Here is a 14,640-nt window from a genome sequence, read left to right as displayed (position 1 = left end):
CCTAACAAAGCTCCACCATAAGCTTTTACTTATGTAGGTGTGAGAACTAACAAGAATTGGTACTAACAGTGCTATTTCATTGTCTGCATTTGAGTGAACTTGATTCATCATCAACATCGGTCAAGGTACATTGGTATACGTTCTTCTCTTTCTACCACTCACATTTTGCTTGGAATGATGGATAGGCCAAGTACTTCTACGAACCCACTATTCATCGAGCAAGACGACGAAATGTCTTCATATGTAACCAAGAGCCACCTCTTTGGTGCACAACGAGCGTTGCATCAAGAGTAACAAGCTATGACCGACCGCATCGACAACCTCGCCACCGACTTGCGACTCTCTGAGCAACATACAAAGGACTACTTCAACAACAAGCTCCACGCTCACAAGCAAGAGAATGATGCAAGGATGGACGAGATCCGCTCCTTGTTGGTGAACCATCCTCCTTCAACTTCTTCATACTCAAGACGAAGCCGCTCAAGTCGACACTCCGACGACACCTTCTCCGACTCAAGTACACCGACATTAAACACTCTTCGACGAGCCCCACATCAAGACCGTCATGCATCTCGCAATCCTCTACACGACAAGCATTCAAAAGAGCAAGTCGATGAGCAAGAACTTCTGATGCGGAGCATCCTACGGTCATCCCCATGGACACTACTTCGACTACTCAAGATCCAAGTGGACCCATGACAGAGCTCGGGCACGCGCTATTCAATCCGAGGTTAACTCTCTCCTTGTTGAACTTCCCTTTGACCCACTTGAGACATGGATACTACCTCAAATGGAGATGCTTTGTGTGCTTAGGTACCATGAAAGCAACCAAGGAGAAGTTACGGTGCAAGATGGACATTAAAAGCATGTAGACGATCTGCCCAGCCCAGAAGGACCGGAACAAGCACCCAACCACCGCCCGGGGAGAACAGCCAGCCAGCTACCGCCCAGCAACCGGCCCACCTTCTGTGATCGAGCGAAGCAAGGCCAGTGCTGCACCGGTTTTACCGGTTTCTGCCCAAACGACCGGAACAACCACCCTGACGACCGGAACAACCGCTGCCCCTTCGGTGCACACCTCCAGATCCAGCGCCTGGGCTTCCAGCGGAACTACCGCCCCTGCCTGACCGGTACTACCGCCCCGCACGATGATATAGGGTGGAACCCTAGGGGCCGATCTTTCACTTTTGGAGAGGATCCCTACGAGGAACATGAAGAACGCGCGGAAGAACACAAGGGAAATCACGGGGGGGGGGGGATGAGAGAAACACTCAACCAACACGAATATGATCACACATGTGCTAGATCCAAGGAACACAAAGAGATTCACGGTCCAAATCCAACAAAGGATGATACAAGTGACGGTAGCTCATCTTTGAGAGGAGGTCTTGAATCCACGAGGGATCTTCCCGTAAAGGGGTCTTGAATCCATGGTGGATCTTCTCCGAAGAGGCCGCGGTATCTCACGAGGAGGAGATCCGTTTGGATGAGCAAAGCTCCATCTCAAATGAGCTAATCCTTTGCTAACCCTCAAATGGAGGAGGGGGAGGAGTATATATAGTCTAAGCCACGAAGGGGTAAGTGAGGGGCAAAGGGGTACACGGGTGTAACACCCCAGATTTTATGCGCCAGGTGTCCGCTAGTTATTCGTCGTCATTGCCATGTCATGTGCTTGCGTGTTGCATTTTGCCATATCATCATGTGCATTGCATTACGTACGTGTTCGTCTCATGCATCTGAGCATTTTCCCAGTTATCCGTTTTGCAATCCGACACTCCTATGTCTTCTGGCGCCCCCTTTTGCCTCTTTTCATGAGTGGGTGTTAAACATTCTCAGAATGGATTGATATTTTCCAAGCGGCCTTGTTACACCACCGGTAGACTGCCTATCAAGTTTCGTTTCATTTGGAGGTCGTTTGATACTCCAACGGTTAACCGGGTAGCCGTAAAGCCCTCTTTATGTTGCAGCCCAACACCCCTCCAAAGTGGCCCAATAACCCATCCAAACCCCCTCCATGCTCTCGGTCGTTAGATCACGATCGCGTGGCCGAAAACCGCTCCTTATTTGGACTCTCCTAGCTCCCTCTACCTATAAATATGCCCGTGCAAATTCGCGGATGAATTCTCCTAACCCTAGCCTGCTTCTTCCTCCGCGCCCGGACACGTCCGCCCCCGCGCCAGACAAAAACCCCCGCCGCTGCCTGCAGCCACCCAGGGCGCGCCACATGGCCCCCGGCCACCGCGCGCCGCCCGCGGCCCACCGCCGGCCCCCGCGGCCCGTGCCCTCCCCGCGCGCCGCCCCCTGCCTGCCGAGCGCCGCCTCCCGCGGGCTCCCGCGCCCCGCCGGTGCCTCCCTGCCGCCGACCGTCGTCAACCACCGCCTCCCGGTCGTCCCGCTCCCTGCCACCTCGGGCACCGCCGTCCACCGCCGGGCACCTCGTCGCCGAGCGCTGGCCTCCCCAGCGCCGCGCCTCACCTCCGTCCACTCGCCGCCAACCGCGCCCGCCGCCGGCCGGATCCGGTCCGGGGCCACCTCCCCGTTGCATCCTCGTCCTCTCCGGTGCCATCTCCAACGAGCTCCAGCCGCCTCGATTCGTGTGCCACAGAGGAAACCTAGATCTAGAAATCTGAGGTTGACCCCGAATATTCCCGTCCCTGAGATTTTTGCATTATGTTGCCCTGTTCAACACGCCATAACTCCTTGCATATAGCTCCGCGTCATGCATATGATATACCGAAATGTTCATCATGAGGTTCTCTTCATTTTGTTTCATTGTGCCATGCTTGTTTGAATTCCTCTTGATGCCCTAATCATCGTTGCAAGAGTGTATATGATGTTAATTGCTGTCTGATAACAGAACTTGCTGTTTTTCATTGCATTCTACGTGTGCATCCTATGAACTTGATGACTACATGAGTTTTGAACTACATCATGCCATCTTCACAGTCGTGAAATCCCTGTATTTTTATGAGTCTTGTAGTGAGTGCATCGAGCTCGTGAAGTAGGGTACTTGCTGTTGCTGTATTGCTAGGCTGATTCTGTTAAATCATGATGCTATGTAAACCTGCTGCTACAAGTCATTCTATGCATAATCTGGAGATGTTCAATAAGGATGTTTTGTTACACATGTCATGCTCTATCCAACCATGCCCCTGGTTGCATTTATAGCCTCTGTATATTGTTGTAATATTGCTCTTAATTTGCTAAATAATGTTGCTGTCAGCCTGTTAACATTAAGTTTAGTTTTTCCATGAGCTTTGCTAGTGATCCATGCACCCTATGAACTTTAGCTTGCCATTCTTAGCTTCACAAACATGTATTCTTACTGTTGGTAACCTTGTCATGCCATTTACTTCTCTGTGGTGAGTGGTACAAGCTCACCAACATGCCTACTTATTGTTGTTCCTACCATGTCTGAATCTGTCATATCAGTTGCCATGTTTGCATGGATGCTACCATGTTTTCTGTTGATCTTTGGAATTAGTTCACTAAGGGTGTTTTGTTATTTGTCTATAGTATTAGCATTCCATGCCTTTGTTTGCCATGTTAAGTTCCTGTAACATGTTGTTTGATAGCTCTAAACATTGCAACCTGATGTTATTTCTGCCAAGTCTGTAAACTGTTATTATTTGCAATCTTGCCATGTTCATTTGAGCATGTTCTGATGATTTCTGGAGATAGCTTAGTGTTCATGTTTTGCCATGCTTTACCTGTACATCATGCCCATGCCTTTTGTTTTCACGTTGATATGTTGTAGCATATTGTTTTGATGCTTGCTAGATGCCTAGTTGCTGTTTTGGACAGCTTGTCCTTTAAACTTGTTTCGTCTGTATGTGTTGAACCGTTGCTCCGTTTTGAGTGTGCCCTATATGAAACTTGCTTAGAATTGCACGAGTTTCATATTATCATGTTGCATCCTTTTTTGAGGTGTTTGCTTGATGTTTGGATGCATTTAGCATCAATGCCATGTTTAACTTGTTTTGCTCATATCTTCTAGGCTGTAGCTCCGAACTAAATGAACTTTATATGTAACTTGACTAGAATTTCGTGTAGATCCTCTTGGTGCTCTTTAACTTGCTGTTCAACAACTTCAACTTAATGTTTGTTCAGATCTGGACCAACTTCGAAACTTGCATATGAGGTCTTATCGGAATTGTTATATGTTGTTTCCGGCCGCATTTAACTTTGCTTTGATGTCTTGTTCTTGTATGCATCATTTCTTGCCGTGAGTAGCTTCATGTAGCCTTTGTCATGCATCATGCTTGGTTGAGCATCTTGTCATGTTCATGTGTGGTGTGTTTACCATGTTGTGTGCTTCTTCTTGATAGTTCCCGTTTCGTTGCGATCGTGAGGATTCATTCATCTACGCTTGGTTCATCTTCGTGGCTTCATCTTCTTCATGGACTCGTTCTTCTTCCTTGCGGGATTTCAGGTAAGATGACCGTCACCTTGGATCTCACTACTATAATTGCTATGCTAGTTGCTTCGTTCAATCGCTATGCTGCGCTACCTATCACTTGCTCTTCAAGCCTCCAAAATTGCCATGTCAGCCTCTAACCTTTTCACCCTTCCTAGCAAACCGTTGCTTGGCTATGTTACCGCTTTGCTCAGCCCCTCTTATAGCGTTGTTAGTTGCAGGTGAAGTTGAAGATTGCTCCATGGTGGACAGAATTATGTTGGGATATCACAATATCTCTTATACTATTAATGCATCTATATATTTGGTAAAGGGTGCAAGGCTCGGCCTTATGCCTGGTGTTTTGTTCCACTCTTGCCGCCCTAGTATCTGTCATATCAGTATTATGTTCCCGGATTTTGCGTCCCTAACGTGGTTGGGTGATTTATGGGACCCCTTGACAGTTCGCCTTAATAAAACTCCTCCAGCAAGGCCCAACATTGGTTTTACCATTTGCCTACCACCTATACCTTTCCCTTGGGAGTAATTAACCCAAGGGTCATCTTTATTTTAGCCCCCCGCACCAATGCTTGTCTAAGTGTTGGTCCAAACTAGAGTACCGTGTAGGACCATCCCTTGGCAACTTGGGTTACGTCGGTACCTGTACGCTTTGCTTAGCCGGTGTGTCCTGAGAACGAGATACGTGCGACTCCTATCGGGATTGTCGACACATCGGGCGGCTTTGCTTGTCTTGTTTTACCATTGTCAAAATGTCTTGTAAACCGGGATTCCGAGACTGATCGGGTCTACCTGTGAGAAGGAATATCCTTCGTTGACCGTGAGAGCTTGTGATGGGCTAAGTTGGGACACCCCTGCAGGGTATAAACTTTCGAGAGCCGTGCCCGCGGTTATGTGGTAGATGGGAATTTGTTAATGTCCGGTTGTAGATAACTTGACACCAGATACGAATTAAAACGCATCAACCGCATGTGTAGCCGTGATTGTCTCTTTCCGGCGGAGTACGGGAAGTGAACACGGTTTTGGGTTATGTTTGACGTAAGTAGGAGTTCAGGATCACCTCTTGAATATTGCTAGCTTCACGATCGTTCTGTTTGCTCTCTTCTCGCTCTTGTTTGCGTATGTTAGCCACCTTATATGCTTAGTCGCTGCTGCAACCTCACCACTTTACCCCTTCCTTTCCCATTAAGCTTTGCTAGTCTTGATACCCATGGTAATGGGATTGCTGAGTCCTCGTGGCTCATAGATTACTACAACAACAATTGCAGGTCCAGGTTGCGATGATCATGACGTGAGAGTGATGTTTGCTTGTTTTGGAGTTCTTCTTCTGCTTCTTCTTCGATCAGGGGATAGGTTCCAGGTCGGCAGCCTGGGCTAGCAGGGTGGATGTCGTTTCAGTTTTTGTTTGTGTTTCATCCGTAGTCGGATGGTGCTCTTATGTAAGTTGATGTTGTATTCGTGTGGCATTGTATGCCTTTTGAATGTATCCCCATCTATTATGAAATGTTGATGTAATGATATCCACCTTGCAAAAGCGTTTCAATATGCGGTTCTATCCTTGGTGGGACCTTCGAGTCTCTTTAGGATAGTATCTTATATTGGGCGTGACAACGGGCCTTGGCCCAAGTCACGCGCACAGGCATGGTATGGATGATCCGGATGGTGGCCCAGATGATCCAGGTGTCGGGGGTCCAGATGATCCGGGCGACCGTCCGGATGATCTGGCCTTAGGAGAAACCTTCGGGTGTCTTCTATGCAGTTAGCCAGATCGTCCGGGTGGTCGTCCGGATCGTCTGTGCTCGGTCCGGATCATCCGGCTGGGGGTCCGGATCATCTGGGCAACTCCTGTCTTGTCCGTTCTTCTTCTTCCTTCTCCTCTTCCATGCTTGGCCTTGGTCCTTGGATTCTCCATGGTCATCTTGCTTGTACCTGAGTATATGCAAGGTCCATGCATGAGGTAGTAGCCATGTCTCATATGCGGAAAGTGACAGTTCGAAGAGGAGTGAATTCACCTTGTGTCCAATGGCTTATGTTTGAGGTCTCGTCATATGTCCTCTTGGGGCTTGGAGAGTAGTCGGAGTGTACATGGGGATGAACATGGGGTGCTCCGCATCATCTCCCCCCTTGGGAAAGATCCGACCTCGAATCGTGATCCTCATCACCATGGAAACGGCTGTCGTGGACGGACTTGTAGTTGGACGTAGATGAAGGCATTGTGCAATCCAAGTACTCCAAGGTGTCTCCGATATGTGGTACATTCAAAATGAGCAAACACAAAGTACACCTGGAAATACAATGGTTAGCGCACACAAAGTGTCCATGAAGTAAATATGAGTCCGTGCGGCAAGATTGTTTGTGACAAAGCGCATGAAGCTTATCCAAAAGATGTAAAATGAGATGTAAAGCATTCATGTGAGCAAATTCATTTGTTGTATGCACAAAGGTGTGGTGAATGTGATTAATGCGACCATTGTGCAAAATGATGTCATAATGGGATGGTTTATCAAGGGCATGAACATGGTAATTTGTGCTCAATGTGATTATGTTGTCATGCAATTGATGATGGGCAATATGATCATGATGTATGAATATGCCATCAAGGAAGATCACAACAAATTTGCTAAGGAAGTGAACAAGCTCATATATCATGAATGACATGGGAGAACAATATGCAACAAGGCCATCATAATGTGAGTCAATCCATGCATATGGTGCAAACTTGTGGTGAGTATGAAATGTCCATCGAGCATGACATGTATGAGCACAATTAACAAATATGGAGGTGTTGGTGTACCAATGCTCGATGTCGTGGCATGAGTGGAGTCCCGAAGGTGCATCCAATAAGTGCAAGCGCTCCTCAATGTGAAGTTCTATAGAGCCAATCTTCAATGCCGGTCCTCCCTCCAATAGATGTATCATGTAGACAAGAAGAAGGAGACAACAATGAAATAATGACCCATCCAATATGCAGAATTGAGGATGGCTCAAAAGGAAAGAGTTCACCTTTAGGAGATTCTCATAAATGTTGGTGTTGCACATCGTGTATGACTTTGCATGACCAAGTTGTCGCATAATGGCATCGCCTTGTGAATCCTCCAAAATGAAATAACATGACAAGCACTCGGAAAAACAGATGACGTTAGCGAAAGTGCAAAACCTATCATTCATGTGGTAAGATACCAAACAAGTGTATGCATAATGCTCATCATAAGAAAGTACAAGGGAGTATTGCATAGTATGGAGACATATGATGCAAGAACAACCAAATGCAATAGGCTCAATCAAACAAGAATGCATCACAAGTAATATGTCAAAGTCTCCAAGATCAATAATCATAGTATGGTTGCACTCAATACAAGTGGATATGAGAGAGGCAACTAATGGACACAAGAGACAATGATCAAGATATACCATGTGAGAGGCATGAGCATATATGTCATCAACCCATGAAAGCAAGATATGAGTAGAATGGCATGAATTTATTGGCGAGAGGCCATATGTAAATAGCAATGGAGCATCATAACTCTACCAACACAACAAGCATCAATAGCATGGGGCACATGATAAACATGGCAAAAGCAACAAGGATCTCCACCAAGCATGCAAATACACATAGGAGTATCATAATGGTGAAGCATGGGTAGATGCAAGCAAGGGTCACAATTGCATGGCAAAATCATGTAAAGAGGCATAACATGCAAAGTGAACACGATAGTATGGGCATAAAGGGACAAGTGATATATAGCCCATAGCCGTGTGAGAGCCAAGAAAAAGAGATGCACGTAGTCATTGCGTGAAGAGAACGGTGGTAAGGACAATTCACGTGATCCCAAAGCATCATTGCTCTCAAGAGCTCGTTTCGTCAACTCTTGGGATTGAGAGGTTGACGAGTATACATGAGTACCTACACAAAACAAAGACAAAGGAAAAACTGTGTGTGCGTGATATATGTACACATCATCCATCATGATGCGCACGTGCATGTATCGGTTAGCACAAAATATCCAATGCTCAAATAAATGAGATGCGTGGTATAAAAACATGTCATCCATCATGAGAGGTTTGTTATTATGTATGCCATAATGGAGACTCAAATTGTGTAATGCATCATGAGAAATATCTAGAGCATTGTTATTCATGGAATGCATAAGGTGCACGCAATCATGGGAATCATGCAAAGTATGGAATGCATCAAGATCTCCTAATATGTATGAGGAAACTATGGGGGTCTCCTCATGAGCATTAATGGAAACATCACATGGAGAATATTGACAACATCCAAAACAATGCATATTTGGAACAATGTGATCATGGCATGGCATAGTAGATGAATTGCACAAATCATGTAAAGGAAGCATGGCAATATCATCACATGAAAAACAAAAGCCAATGACCATCATTTCGTCATCTATGGGATTGATTTTGATGGGGCATGCATAGTTACTATGTTGAGATTGTAATGATGCAATATGGGAGATCTCACTCATAGCACATGACAACTTTAAAGGACTATCAAACATGAAGTGACCAATAGAATTTCCACATGATATCCTATGGAGTACAGCATCACAACTAGGCAACTCAACATGCTCATCATCATATTCATCATAAATAGGTAAGTCAAGGCATGAAGAAGTCGCACTAGCATGAAGTATGGAAATAGGTGTGTCAACATCATGCAAGCAATCATTGTCAAGAGGGTCCACTAGTGGGACAAGAGAAGCACCATCACCTATGTTACCTTTGGAGCATCGCTCTTGTGTTGTAGGTGAGGTGTTGAAGATCCAATCGTTTCCATCTTCATCTTGATGGAACCATGTGGGGGTGCATCATGGTCCACCATGGCCATCGTCGTCTCAAATGGAGGGATGGACTCGTCGAGGGTAGGCATGTCGTCATGTAGGAGACCTAGCACCAAGGAAGAAAACACACTAGGAGTAGATGTTAAGTCATTAGAAATCATAGTGGCCTCACGTGCCGTGTCAACTACCTCACTCTCTAAGTGTTGTGGCTCACTCGCTCCCTCAAGGATGCTCTCACTCATATGGTTGGTGGAGTCACTCAAATGGCTATCAACCTCACATAGGATGTGTTGCATGCTCTCATGTGTGGGGCTAGTGGTGGTCACGCTCATCCTCTCATAGGAAATGCTCTCAATGTCACATATGGTGGAATCACTCAGGTCACTCATGTGGTGGTGGCTCTCCTCACATGACAAATGGGGCATCTCGACATATGTGGGTGTCGGAGAGATGTAGGTGCAAATGTCTCCATGCTCAAGTTCTACCGCTGTGGTCTAAGGGGATGGCCCTTGATCGACCTTCTTGTCGCCGTCTTGGAGTTGGAGGCCCATATGATGTGGCACCTCGTAGCTTGTCTCCATGATCGAAGGGAATTTCCCATGCTCGGCCATCTTCCTTGAGGGGCTTCCGAAGATGGAAGTGTCGCCCTCACTTGTCGTTGGTCGCCTTGGACTTGATGAAGTCGTTGTAGGCGTACTCGTGGGAAGTAGGCGAAGATGCCTTGATAGCACTTGGCGAAGATGCCGAAGTGGTTGTTGTAGCCGTAGCACCGTCTTGGTGGTGGTTGTCTCGCAGTCTTCTCTTTTGCTCATGAAGCTTGGACTTGGTGTGAAGTAGTGCTTGTTGGGACTTGTACGTTTGCGCTTGTGGAGCATCTTCATGATGATGGTGTCGTTGTCGCACTTGAGCTCGATGGCGTTCGTCGTCGTCGTGCACATGATGATTGGAGGTTACTTGCCTTTCATGACGATGTTGATCACGAACGTGATGATGGCCGCCATGTAGATGATGACGTGGACGACTTGCGCTTGCATCGTATTCGCGCTCCGAAGACTTGTGGCTTGAATGTCGCCGCCTTGAAGATGACGAGGGGAAGAAGACTTGATCAAGGCCCGAATCTCCTCCATCCTTGCATCTTGCTCCTCTTTATGTGCGGAAAGCTTCTTGTCGATGCAACCCCTTTTCCTTGCATCGGAGTGACGAATGTCGATGGAGATGTTCTCAATGTGCTCTCGCAATCTAGATTGTGCACCTTGCATTTGTCAGTGTAGATCGAAGATGGACGCTTTGGTGATGTAGTTGTTCACGCCATCGTTGTTGTCGTAGACCGGAGAGGAAATGCCTTGCCTATCCATCACAAGACTCGAGCAAATATGAGTGGGAGAAAGAGAAGAACTATACCAAATGTACCTTGACCAATGTTGAAGATGGATTAATGATCACTCAAATGTGTAACAAGGAAATAGCACAATTGGTACCAATTATTGTCGGTTCTCAAACCTACACAAGTAAAGCTTATGGTGGAGCTCGGTGAGGATAGTGGCACAAAAATTTGATGCAAAATGTTAGCAAGAGTCAATAATGTTGAAAGAGATTCACAAATTCACAAGCGAAGCAAGTAGACCAATAGCAATATTGATGGCACACGGAAACGCACACACGGATAGATAAATGGGGACGTGCAACCAAGGAATGAGCACAAAATGTGGAATCCCCAGAAAACGCTTGTGTTGCACAACTCAAGAGAAACACTAGCACGATTGCTCTATAGGCGGATACGACACTTGTGCACAACCTATAAGATGCAAAATATGTGGACTTTTATCCCAAGTATGCTATGTATGTATGGTTCCCGGTTTTTCTCTCAAGATGATCCAAGATGATCGGATATGACAATCTTATATGCAATGTGGTATGATGCTATGGCACTTGCTTACAAGCTTCTTTGCTCTTTCTCTTTTGCTTAAAAGCTTATTTCTTTTTTTTTTGTATGGCCACTTTTGCACAATGCACAAATCAAGATAGCAATTGTGTATATGCGGGAACAAACTTGCGACACAGGGATGATATGATAGCAAGATGATACCAATATGATATGTTATATATGCAATGGAAGGTGTAAATGAATGATCACTAATGTGCGCAAGTAATGTTGCCGGCAATACTCAAATGGCTAGTCTCGATAGGCAAGTGACGCAAAATGGCCTAGGGGTTATCAATGCAATTGCAAGGGGAATATACAATGGTGTCGTCGAGGTTACCATCCTTGGCGATGATGAGAGGTGGTGTTCCCGATGTCGACCCGTTCCTAGTTAGCCGAAACACCCTAGGAAACGGAAAACCCGCAAACTCAAAATCTCCAAAGGCAAATGTCAAATGGTGGTAGCGGAAAAGCGATGGTGGTTGCACTTGGCAATGTAGAAGTGGAATGATGGGCTATACACGTGTCCGAGTTGAAGTTGCCGTCCCTAAGTATCCGAAACACCTTAGGAGACACAAGCCACAACTCAAACAAGCACAAACAAAATTGGGTTAGGTTGGGGTGGCGAAATGTGTGGTGGGCAAGGTTATGCGGAAGTGGAGGTGATGGTTGATGGAGAAGCAACCGTCCCTAAGTAGCCGAAACACCTTAGGAGACTCAAATCACTACTCAAGCAACCACTAATACTTTGGTTAACAAAATGGGTTAGGTTGCGGAAGTCGGTGGTGGTAATGCGGATGATATGGTGGTGGCCCTAGGCAAAGATGCCAAAGTTCCAAAACATTTATGTAGTCAAAAGATGTTGGTGATATTTTTCTGGTATGGGTATGTAAATAGCTTCAAAACGAGATAAAGCACGTCAAAATCGGACTCCGGATGAATTAGTTATGACCGAAACAAAATTTCAGCCGTGTCAGTTTCAGCGTTAACCGGACATCCGGGAGGAGGTCCGGATGATCCGGGCTTGATCCGGATGATCCGGGAGTACTTCCGGATGATCCGGGTTCATCAAGGCCGGTTCTATTCTCTAGGTGCGTGGGTTATCCGGACGTCTGGGGGGTCCAGCTGATCCGGGAGGTGTCCGGATGATCCGGGAGCACGTCCGGATGATCCGGGCAGGTCAACTCTGCTCGGGATTTCCTCTCGGGGGCGAACTTTTGGGCGTAAATGGATGATTTTCGGGGAAAATTTGAGGAGAATTTGTGGATGAAAGGTGGGGAAACTTGGGGAGATGCTAGATCCACTGGAAACCAAGCAAATCCATGGATCAAAATCAACAAAATATCATCAAACCAACAAATCACAAAAAAATTTGGGGCTATTTTTGGTGGGGATTTTCGAATTTAGGACGAAATGAAGCTGTAACATCCCAAATTTTCAATTTGGAATGTTATACATTAGGTCATCATGCATATCATATTTCTCTCGCATTTTCCGATCCTAGAAAATTTCATGCAACTCAAGGACCCTCGGAGAGAGTTGGAAGTTTCATTATTTTCATATTTGGGATTTCTCAAATTTTGAAAATAGGATCATTTGGATTTATTTAATTATCTTCATAAAGTTTTTCCTATAAAAATTTTAAGAGAGGGAATAATATGACTTTCCCAATATTTAGGAAAAATGAAGATATTATAAATAAATCAAGATTTGGTTTTGGAAGATTTATTTTGCTTAGGCAAAAATGAGCATTTTAAAAATTTATGCATGTTTGCCGTTTTTAAAGTTCATTTTGTTCGACTCATTTTTAGGAGTCGGGGAAAAATTGTTTTATTTAAATCAGAGTTCATTTGGTATTTTTTTTAATTCATTTTGTTCTTTTAAAAAAAAATCGCGCCGCCCCCCCCCTGGGCCAAGGCCCAGCCGGCCCAGCCAGCCAGGCCCGGCCTAGCGCCCCGCCTCCCTCTCCCTCGCGCGCACGCCGCCGCCCGAGCGGGAGCTTCCCCGCCGCCGCACGCCTCCCGGAGTCCGGCTCCGACCCGGCGCCCCCTGCCCCTTCCCCAAGCCACCCGGCGACCCCCCCCCCTTTAAATACGCCGCCCCCCCCCTCTCTCTCACCCCGAGCCGCCCTCGCCCCTCGCCTCCCGACCCGCGCGGAACGCCGCCGCCGCCGGAACGCCGCCGCCGCCGTCCCTCGCCGACGCCGGGAGCCCCGCCGCCCCTCGCCGCCCCCTCCCGACCCCGCCGCCGACCCCTAGCCTGCCGCCCGGAGCCCCGCCGGCGATCACCGGAGGTAGCCCCGCCCCGATCCGGTTATCCCTAAAAACCGATCCGGTTTATTTTTTTTAAAAAAAAACTAGGTTGGTTTTTTTTTTTGGTTTTCTTATTTAACAAACGTTCACCGAACCGTTCGTTTCAATGAACATGTTCGTTGGATTGGTTCTGTGAACGAACGTCCGTTATTTTAACCGTTCGTCGTTTTTCTTTTAATCGGATTTAATCCGTTATTTTTTCTGATTCGATTTCCGATCCAATTTTCAAATCTGTTTTATTTCTTGCTCGTTTATCGGAATCAGGTGATTCAAACGCCTGGAGTTTCGTAACGAAACCGCCGTTCCGACTAACCAACTTTCACAGAGTTTTGCTACTGTGAAATTTTGACCTAATTTCAGATTTCTAAACCGAGTCGTTCTCTCTCGAGTTTCCGACTTTCGATGCCTTATTTGATTCGATTCTTTTGCAACCAGGGTTCTTAAGTTGAACTCTCTGGTTAGATCTTTTATTCGAGATTTCCCTGTGCATTAGATGAGTACTTATTGTATGCTTGTTGTTTGTCTGCGTTAGATCACCCGGAGTGCGCCGCTTGTTACTTCGAATCTCTAGGTCACGCGGATCATCAGCAAGGCAAGTAACACTTGATCATATCTTTCCTACTACCCAGTTTTATTGCATTAGATCAAACCCTCAAACACTTGCATTGTTTAGGATCTAAATTAAATTGTGGGATTGGGAAGTAGAATTGAGGTAGTACCTATTACCTGTTACTTATGAAACCTTGGGAGTTACTTCTACGTTTGCTTATTATGCTATGCTATGCTAGTGGACGTGGATTGGGTGAGTGAATATCCATGACAGATGTGAGATTGTTAATTAATGGTTTATCTAAGGTGGCAACCTAAACACACATCTGGGTGGATTGAGGCACCTGGTTTCCATCAGGACTTGCCTGTATTTCTTCGGACCGCCACCCAGGCTCTAAGGGATCATAAGATATTTCAAACTGGAAACTTCCGTGTGCAGCCACAAGCCAATTATGGGCTCTGGCGTAGTTGATTAAGTTGTGCGAACTCTTACGGGTAGGCTAGCTGATGTAGGGGATGTAGGTTGGTACGGTCTACCCACATGTAAGGTGCTAGCGCTTCTGAAAGACTATGTCTCGGTCATCCGTTTCTCAAACACCATGTAGTGCGAGAATCAAGCGGAGGCGATCGAGTCTTGTGGGG

Source organism: Triticum aestivum, chromosome 5B (genome assembly GCF_018294505.1).
Source record: "Triticum aestivum cultivar Chinese Spring chromosome 5B, IWGSC CS RefSeq v2.1, whole genome shotgun sequence".
NCBI lineage: Eukaryota > Viridiplantae > Streptophyta > Magnoliopsida > Poales > Poaceae > Triticum > Triticum aestivum.
This window is presented reverse-complemented; position numbering follows the sequence as displayed.